Genomic DNA, 10690 nt, shown 5'->3' with positions numbered 1-10690 from the left:
CTAAAAACTAATATTTTCATAAATAAAAACGATTTTACTTAAAATTAATTACTTGGGTTTCAAAAGCTTCCGCGTAAAAGAGATGGTTTGAATCAAATTAATTAGAACTCGGATTCCCAAACCGAGTAAAAGCTAATAAATAGGAAAATTTGAAGGTCATTACATTTTTCTAAAACACTCTCATGTGACATCGCCAGATTCAGCCATAACGTCTAGGCCGAGTTTGGGGTGTTACATGTTATGTCGATCTAGTACCATACAATGGAGTTGTAACAATATACCATTAATATCATTCTATTCACACAACATACTTACCCATTTAGAACACATGTTATCATACCTAATAAAACATTTGACAGTAATAAACTAAATTTCCTATATAATCGAGTATATTGATGGTCGTGTAACTAACTAAAAATTTGACTTAAAGAAAGCGTACCTGTCGAACAGTAATATAGTTATGGTGAGACAGGAAATATCATATCCACGAAAACTAAAAGTACTAGTAATTACTATCTTTTTATTATCTAGCCTAAGAATTAAAGTGTGTTTTTAAACTAAAATTATTTATCTAATTAACTAAGATTATGACAAAGATGAAGTTTTGGAAAATACTTTAGGAAAAACCGATGGAGAAGACAATACCCAAGGAAGAATCCATCTAGACTTCACTTATTACTTCTGAATTAGACAATTTATTCACTTAAATTAATCCGTAGAAATCCCTAATTTATGTTAATATCTCTCTCGAAACTAAGAACAACTGACTTTAGGTTGATTAATTGAAATCTCTTTCTAATTAAAACTTCTACTGTCGCATTAACTCGATCTATGGATTCCCTTATTAGATTTAACTCTAATTCGGCAGATTTATGTCTTCCTATCTCTAGGATTGCGTTCAAATCTGCTTAATTATGGATGATCTACTCATAAACAGGGACTTTTTCTCCATTGATTAAGCACATCAAAACTTGAATTAATACCCTAAAATATTAAAACAAGAATTTAGAACTCACAGTTAAGAATAAGAATAAGTCTTTATCATGTAATTCAAGTAATAAGATTCGTCATAGGGTTCATCTTCTTTAAGTATTTAGGGAGTTTAGTTCATAATAACAATGGAAAACATCTCAAAGTTTGGAAAACAACAAAACATAAAGAAACCCAAAGAACTTCTAGGAAATTGGATGGAAATCTTCAATCTTGATGTAGGTTCTGGCTCCGAGGTGATTCTGATGGTTGTTCTCAAGTATTTTCCACCTCTAACTTTGTGTGTCCCCCCTAATCCTCTTCTAGGATGTTTATATAGGCTTTAGAATGCTTCAAAACCCTCAAAAGTGCCCTTTTTCCGAATAGAACTAGGCTTGGGCTCAGCAGAGACACGACCGTATGCCATGCCCGTGTGAAGGTGCTCAGGTTGTGTGCAATACTGAATTGGTTCCTAGTCGACGCGACCATGACACACGAGCGTGTGGTCTACCCTTGTGTCACACACAGACATATGGATCACCCGTGTGGAAGTGAGTAGGCCGTGTGAAACACTGATTTAAGCCTAATTTGTCCCTTTTTGGCCCGTTTCTCGCTCCTTTTGCTATCCTAAGCTCTCCTGAGTATAAAACATGAAATTAAAGGGTTAGGAGCATTGAATTCACTAAAACCAAGGAGAAATCATTCATAAATATGCCAAGCATGGGGTAAAAATATGTATAAATTACGGTTTATCATATATATATAACATTATATCAAGTAGTATATACATATATCATTTAGGATACTACCAACCACATACGTTATATCAATTCACTACCATTCATATCATTTTATTATCTTAACCTATTCATTAGTAAGGTTTTGAATGATGGATTTTCTACTTTAAGATATTTCATAAAAATTGCAATTTAATAATAGAAATGATATAAAATATTTTATGTTAGACTCTATTCGGGTTAGAAATGTGACACTCCCAGAAAACATCAAGTGGACGCTTAAAGACAGTTCTCCACCTCCCATTAATTGAGCTGTCATTAACCGTTCAACCTTCTAGATTAACCATGTAACACCTCTAACCCGTATCCATCACCGAAATAGGGTTACGAGGTATTATCGGATAACGCACCTCATTCACATACATTTATACATTTATACTCAAAATCCATTCAAAACATTCACAATGTCCCTAGTAAGGTTCTATGAAACCTTGAAACATATTTAGAAGTGGTTCAGGACTAAACCGATAACATTCACAAACTTTGAGAAACTTATAAAATTTTCTATCTTTTCAGGGTCACACATCCGTGTGAATAGGCCATGTGCCTCACACGGCTACCAGACATGCCCATGTCATGAGCCATGTGAAAACAGGGCATACATACTGACTTGCACCACACGGCTGAGGACACGCTCGTGTGTTAGGCTGTGTGAAATCTAAGGGGGGTTATTGACTTTGGTCACACAGCCGACCACACGCCCATGTGCCAGCCCGTGTGCCACACACGACCAGTAAACATGCCCGTGTGTCTAGGCCGTGTCAAAACTGTAAGGTATATTGTCTTTAAATCGAAGGGTACCCCAGGTGACACATGGCCGTGTAACATGATCGTGTGTCACACACGGCTAAGACACACGCTCGTGTCTCTGCCCGTGTAGACAAAAATAGGCCATTTGCAAGGCCAATTTGACACGCTTTTCTTATGCTCACTAAGCCATCAAAATTGTATCATTTCATCATAAATATGGACAGCCAAAACATGCCAATTCACAACATTTCATGTCATTTCATAATCAACCATATCAACTACTTAATTTCCACAACCAAAACAAATCATTTCAATATATCCAAATCATTAAGTTTGCATAACTACTAAATGCATTTCATCAATTCCTTATCATCTATATCATGCCAAAAAACTTACCATTTCAATATCCTATAATTAAGCCATCACATAATCATTATATACATCACATAACTTACTTACCAAACACATCATTTAGGCCAACTTTAAGGACCAAATACATATTAACATTTCCAACCAAAAGTAAGCCAAATCTCATGGCTAAAATCTTAACACAAAACATATCATCAACTTACTAGGCTATACATGCCATACACCATATATACAAGACTTCAAAAATACCAACAAGTAGTCGATAGTGTAATGATAGTTCCCGATGATCCCTGAAGTCTGAGCTAACTTCGATGATCTATAAAACATAGAAAAAGCACACAAAGTAAGCTTTAAAAGCTTAGTAAGCCATATACAAATAAAGCTATCATATAAACATATTTATATCAATTCAAATATGTTAAACATAGCTTAACACATTCAATTACACAAACCTTTTCATTGTACACATATTCAATATCATATTTGAATCCATCAAATAAGTAATTCATGTATAAGTACATATAGATACACAAACCTTTCTCAATGCATAATTATTCACATTCACATGTAAGTTCATCAATTACTTCTCACACTATAGCAAAACAGGTTTTTAGTGGAGTTTGGATAAAAAACGCCGCTATAGATCGAGCATTAGCAGCGCTTTTTAAAAATGCCAGTATAGGTCGACCATTAGCGGCGCTTTTTGAAAAACGCAGCAAAAAAATTAAGCACAACGCCGTCGTTTTATAGTGGCATTAGCGGCATTAGCGACGCTTCTTGAAAAACGCCACTATAGATCGAGCATTAGCGGCACTTTTTGAAAAACGCCGCAAAAAATATTTTATCTGTCTATTTATTATTCAATTGGTTTATTAATATTAATTAAAATACAATTTATTTTAATTGAATATTTAAATTTTTCAAAAAATAATGACACGTAAAAAATTTAAAAGTAAAAACATAGAAAAATATTTGTTAAAAATGAAAAAATTAAAATACTATTATTTAAAATAATTTTAAAATTTTTGGGTATATGACTGATTGTTTTTAATTTATATATTAAATAATTTCTTATATAATCGTAAAAGAGATAATATTAATTTTCAAATATTGAATTAATTACCATTATAGTTTAGGGTTTAGGGTTTAGGGTTTAAGGTTTATGAGATACTATTTTAAGGTTTATGGATTATGGTTTAAGGGTTGGGGTTTAATGTTTATGAGTTAAGTGTTAGGGGTTATGGGTTATGGGTTTAGGGTTTAGGGTTTAGGTTTTATGATTTAGGGATATGGGTTAAGGGTTTAGGGTTTAGATTAATTAGTGTTTTTAATTTATATATTAAATAATTTCTTATATAATTATAAAAGAAATAATATTATTTTAATATATTAAAATTATGATTATAGTTTAAATTATTTAAGAGATAATAGATAAACTTTATATATATTAAATGGTTTAAGATTTAAGGTTTACTTAAGATTTGTTAAATGATGAAATTTTATACAATCAATTAATACTTTTATATTTAAAAATATTTAATCTAAACCATTTGATATATTTAAATATTAGATTTTAAAAAAACATTAATAAATGAATAATAATAAAAAGTAATGATTGATATGGATAGGTAACTATCTATTTTGGATAGGACCAAATTATAACAAATAAAAATAAAATACAAAACTAAAATCATTCCACATCGAATATCTAGCAAAATAGTTATATTTTAGTTAGAAAGAAATATCTCTAATGAAATGGAGATTAGATCGAAAAGAATAATATAAAATCATGATTAACGTCTCAATCTTTAGTAGAAATTTGATATGTGAGAGATTGATAGCTTATGTTGGATAATTCTAACTTAATAATTAATTACATCCATTTAATCATTTATTTTCTTATTAAAATATACGATATTTATTTTGAGATCTTGGGATTTTTTAATTTATAAAAGCCAATTTATAAAAATAGTAATAATAAATGTTTTATAAAATCACTTAACTAATAATTTTTAGCAGACAAAATAAAGGATTTTTAGCAAAGCAAAACGGCGTCGTTTTGTTTAAAATGAAATGATCTTTTGGGGCGTTTTTCATAAAAACGCCGCAAAAGGTAAGCAATAGCAGCATTTTTTTTATTAAAACGCCACAAAAAATCATTTCCCTTAAAAAAAAAAGGCGCTGTTTTATCCCCAAATTTCCTCCCTCTAAAACCCCTAATTTTTCCCCATAAAATCGGTATCCTCAAAACACCCCCAATCTCACCCCGCCGTTGCTCTTTTCAATCAAGAAATTCTCCAGCAGCGTTGCTCTTCTCAATCAAGAAACTCTCTAGCAGCGTCTCCAAGCTCTTATCGAAGATGCCCACGAGTGTTGGACTTACACCATTTTCTGGCAGTCATTCTACGATTACTCTGGCTCCGCTGTACTTGGATGGGGCGATGGGTATTACAAGGGCGAAGAAGATAAAAGGAAAAGGAAGTTGAAAACTTCATCTGCAGTTGCGGAGTAATTCCTTGTGGAAAGGAGGAATTTCTTGCAGAACTTCATCAAGTATTCTATGCACAGTAAGTCAGGTTTTATGTATTTGCTGTTAGGCATGGAAATAACTTGAACTGGTACAATGTTGCAGAATTTCTTTTTTATTTGTACGTAATTATTAATTCTCAACAGTTATATTTGTTTTTGGGAGTAATAGTAGTTGATGACCTTTAGTTTAATAAGAAAAAAACAGGAATAAATTTAGGTTTTTTGGGAGTATAGAGTACATTGTGACAGTGAATCTTTTTTTTGGAAACAGGGGATTGTAATAAATTTCCTAATTTTTGTATGCTGGTCCTGAGTTAGAAGCAATTAGACAAAGAATGATGCAAGAGCTAATGGCTCGACAAGGGGTGGTAATCTATCTCTTTTTCGTTTTAATATCTAGGAATTCTAGATTGGCTTGCTTGTGCTTTTAATCTAATGTTACTAATTGTAGTTTGTTGATAAATAGGGGAATCAACAAAACCCTAAACAACAGAAAGCTCAGGAAGATGCCAAGAGGTTAGATTCTTATATAGATGTATATTGTTTCTAAATCGTTAATGTTTTAAGATTTATTTTGAGATCAAATTAGTTTCATTGATTTGACTAGTAAAAGCCATTAATTTAGGGAGGCAGATGAACGGAGGCAAATGATGCTTAGTCAGATTTTGTCCAATGAAGCACGCGAAAGACGTAAGCTTCTATCTCAGTTCACCATTTGAGTTGATTCAAGAAGCCTACTGTTAATTGCTTATATTCTTATTAGTACGTGCATTCTATCATTGAATTGCAGGCTATTCTAAGTGATTTTATTTAACTATAGTTATTAATGTTGGATTCTGTATTCATGGTAATCAATGGACTGTTAAATCTTTGAATTTAATATACTTGTCTTGTCAGAAAATGTTTGTGCTTTCTAAGGGCTTATTAGTATTTATTTATATTGTTATAAAAAAGTATTTATTTATATTAGTTTGTGTATAAGATTTTGGATCTTAAACCAGTTCACGAGTTAGCTTTCGTATAAACTTTTTTGAATACTTATCATTTAAAAATAACAAAAAAAATTTGAGTAGTGAACTCGTGCTTCAGGAAGCATGGAGAAGTGTGCTTATAAGTATTTATTTATATTAGAAAGAGTGAAGACCTAATTCGAGTGCGAGTTTCAAAAATTCTGGAAGACTTGATTAGAAGTCCTACAATGAAAAATGCTATAATGCGCCTGGTGGCAATATATTGTTTCTCAAAGACTGAATTTGATTTGTTCTCTTTGATGGTGAAGACTTATCTTAGACTTGAATTATGTAGTATGAGATATATGAATATAAAGGTCTTGAAAATCTGAGTTGAGTTATAAAATGGTAAGTATGAATCATATAGTATGATGCAGTGTTTAGAAAACCCCTACCAAGTACAAACAGTGCATAAAATCTTTTCTACCTGAAGGTATGAAAGTGCAGCAAATTGAAGTGTTTAAATGCTGTAAATTGAAGTGTTAAAGTGTTTAAATGCTGTAAATTGAAGTGTTAAAGTGCTGCAAGTTGAAGTGTTAAATGCTATAAATTGAAGTGTTTAAATGTTGTAAATTAAAGTGCTTAAATGTTGTAAATTGAAGTGTTTAAGTACTGCAAATTGAAGTGTTTAGTTTCTGGAAATTGAGATGTTTTATATCTGTAATTGAGGTGTATAATTGTTGTTAATTGAAATGTTAAAGTGCTGCAAATTGAAGTGTTTAAATGCTGTAAATTGAAGTGTTAAAGTGCTGCAAATTGAAGTGTTTAAATGCTGTAAATTGAAGTGTTTAAATGTTGTAAATTGAAGTGTTTAAGTACTGCAAATTGAAGTGTTTAGTTGCTGGAAATTGAGATGTTTTATCGCTGTAATTGAGGTGTATAAATGTTGTTAATTGAGATGTTAAAGTGCTGCAAATTGAAGTGTTAAATGATGTAAATTGAGTGTTTAAATGTTGTAAATTGAAGTGTTTAGTTGCTAGAAATTGAAATGTTTTATCGCTGTAATTGAGGAGTATAAATGTTGTTAATTGAGATGTTAAAGTGCTGCAAATTAAAGTGTTTAAATGTTGTAAATTGAAGTGTTAAAGTGCTGCAAATTGAAGTGTTTAAATGTTGTAAATTGAAGTTTTTAAGTACTGCAAATTGAATTGTTTAGTTGCTGAAATTTAGTTTATGTGCCATGTGATGATTGTGTTTTAAAATTTAACTTGTTTTAGTTCCTTACATTCTTACAGGATTCACATTCAAGGAGCAAGAAACATTGCAGCAACTCATTGGGATCGAGCAATCAGAATTCAGAATCAAGCGACACACAAGAGCTATATTTGGAGCTTAGATCATCCTTTGTAATCGATAATTTTTTTCGGCACTTTAAATGCATGCTCATGGAATTGCATTTTATGCTTTCCTAGAATTGTAAGTTCAAATAAGGTGTTGATCTTGCAATTCATACTACAACTTGAGCAAGTTGATATGAACTAGTTTGAATTTTTTTTTTTTAAATTTCAAAGGAATCTTATGTAATCAAAGGTAATTTGATTTGCTGCATGAAATATAGTAAAAAACATTGATCTTCTTGTTCATGAGTTTCCATTTTAATATGTCTTCAAATTAAATTATACATTTCTAAACTGGTGGAATGCCACTTCTATTGCATTCTCTAACCAAAGAATGGAGTGATGTATGTAATGATAACAACATTTCTAAAGGATTTGCTTAAGCATGTAAAGGGATGGGAATGGATTTGTGGCGTTTTTACAATATTTTAAATTTTTTTTTATTTTTCATGACCTTTAGTGGCATTTTTGAGAAAAGTATCGTTAAAGAACATAACTCCTAGTGCCGTTTTTAGGAAAGCGTCGCTAAAAGTCAAGTTCTTTAGCGGCATTTTTGGGAAAGCGACGCTAAAAGTCAGGTTTTTTAGCGGCGTTTGTGGAGAAAGCGCCACTAAAGGTCATATTCTTTAGCAGCGTTTTTAAGAAAAGCACCGCTAAAGGTCATGTTCTTTAGCGGCGTTGTGGGGAAAGCGCCGCTAAAGGTCATGTTCTAAAAAACGCCGCAAAATTTAGCAGCGTTATCTATAACGGCATTTTTTGCGATGCTTGTAAAAATGCCTCAAATAGTATAGGCCTAAAAAACGCTGCTAAAAATCAGTTTTGCTGCAGTGTCATCTCAATGCTCGTATGAATCTTATACGTACCTAAATCATTTAGCTCATTCACATAATCTTTCTCAACTTGACTTTTCCCGTTGAACCATTTGGAATCGTAAAGGATACTCAGAAATCACATAAGCTCGTACAATGCCATATCCCAGATATGGTCTTACATGTAAATACATATCGATGCCACTGTCCCAGACAGAGTCTTACACGTAATCTCAACACAATGCCAATGTCCCAGACATGGTCTTACATGTAATCAAATCTCGGTAACCTAATGTCATGACATTTATATCCTATACTATTCCTAAGGTTTGTACAGGACTTTCGCATGTCGAAATTTCATCGTTTCTTGCTCGTAATTACTCTTTCGACATTCATAACAAATCAATGGAAAGTAAACACATATGATTCAATTTAAATACATTTATTTGCATGTGAACTTACCTCGTAGTCGGAATAGACGAATTGGATCGATTACTCGATAACTTTCGATTTTCCCCGATCCAAATCCTATTTCTTTCGTTCTTGATATATATACATTCAAAATTAACTCTTTTATTCTTCAACTCATTCAATTTCATCCATAAACACATATTTAGACATTTTTACACTTTAGCCCTAAACTTTCACATTTATTACAATTTAGTCCTCATTTCATAACAACATAAAATACTCAAAATTTCCTTATACGCATGCTTGGCTGAATATTCCCTTAGTTCATATAAGCCCATATATTTCATTTATTCCATATTTTTACCTCTCAATTTTCAAATTTCACAATTTAATCCTTAATAAGCATTTTTGTCAAAAACCACTTAATTAAACATAATAATCTATCATCAAAGATTTATTTTTCATCATCAAACCATAAAAATATCAAGCTATAAACAATTAAAAATCACAAAATTCACAAAAAATTCAAAAATTCAAGCATGGGCTAGCTAGTATTCGAAGCAACAATCTCAAAAACGTAAAAATCATCAAAAATAGAACAAAAATGAACCTTTAATTGAGCTTTAACATGGCCAAACCATAAAGCTTCCTATTTGTTTTCTTTTATTTTGATTTTTGGCTAGGAAGGTTAAAATATGGTTGGAAATTTGATTCTGTTTTATTAATATTAACTTAATAACTAATTTACAAAATTAACCCTAATTAAAAGCCACCATATTCCATGTTATTAAACCCATTTATGTCAATTTCCACTTTCAATGGTCTAATAACAACATAAGGACATTTCATTTAATAATCCATAACAATTAGACACCTTTATCAATTAGAATGCAACTTTTGCATTTTACGCGATTAAGTCCTTTTTCTCAAATTGAGCTATTAAATGATAGAATTAGCTCACGAAATTTTCACATATACATATTCACATGCTGTAAACAAATAAAATAATATTAAAATAATTTTACTACATCTAATTTATGGTTTCAAAACCACTGTTTCGATTTAGCTAAAACCGAGCTGATACAAACCACCCTTGAGACTACCTGTTGACAGAGGGAACACCTCCTTTTATCAAGCTTTCCACTTACCATGGTTTCACCACCCATTTTTCAATGTGACTTTAAGTGTGAACACTCTTTTTAAGGAAATTGGAAATTAATTACTCTATTAAAAGTATAGGTCTATACTTCGATGTAGCCAGTGATGCACTTACGTGCCAATATTATTGCTTTGGTATGTCTGATTATGCACTCATGTGCTAGTATGTTTTCTTCGGTATATCTGATGATGCACTTACATGCCAATATGTTTTCTTCGGTACATCAGATGATGCACCTACATGTCAGTATGTTTGCTTTAGTTTATCTGATGATACATGATGCATGTAACACCCCTTACTCGGTCCGGTAGTCGAACTCGAGCTACAAAGTGCTACAGTTAAAAGCCATAACAAAACACATTCAATTCACATCGATTATTTCAAATAAACATGAAATTTCTTGATAGTTACACAATTAACATTCAAATTAAACATGAATCATACAAATATAATCAATTCAATGCATAATTATCAAATATAATTTTGGTCGGGTCTTATACTATCTTATGTATGCTCTAATATCAACTCGAATTTAACTATGACTAATTTG

Source organism: Gossypium arboreum, chromosome 1 (genome assembly GCF_025698485.1).
Source record: "Gossypium arboreum isolate Shixiya-1 chromosome 1, ASM2569848v2, whole genome shotgun sequence".
Taxonomy (NCBI): domain Eukaryota; kingdom Viridiplantae; phylum Streptophyta; class Magnoliopsida; order Malvales; family Malvaceae; genus Gossypium; species Gossypium arboreum.
The sequence above is the reverse complement of the archived record's forward strand: the minus strand, read 5'-3'. Positions refer to the sequence as shown.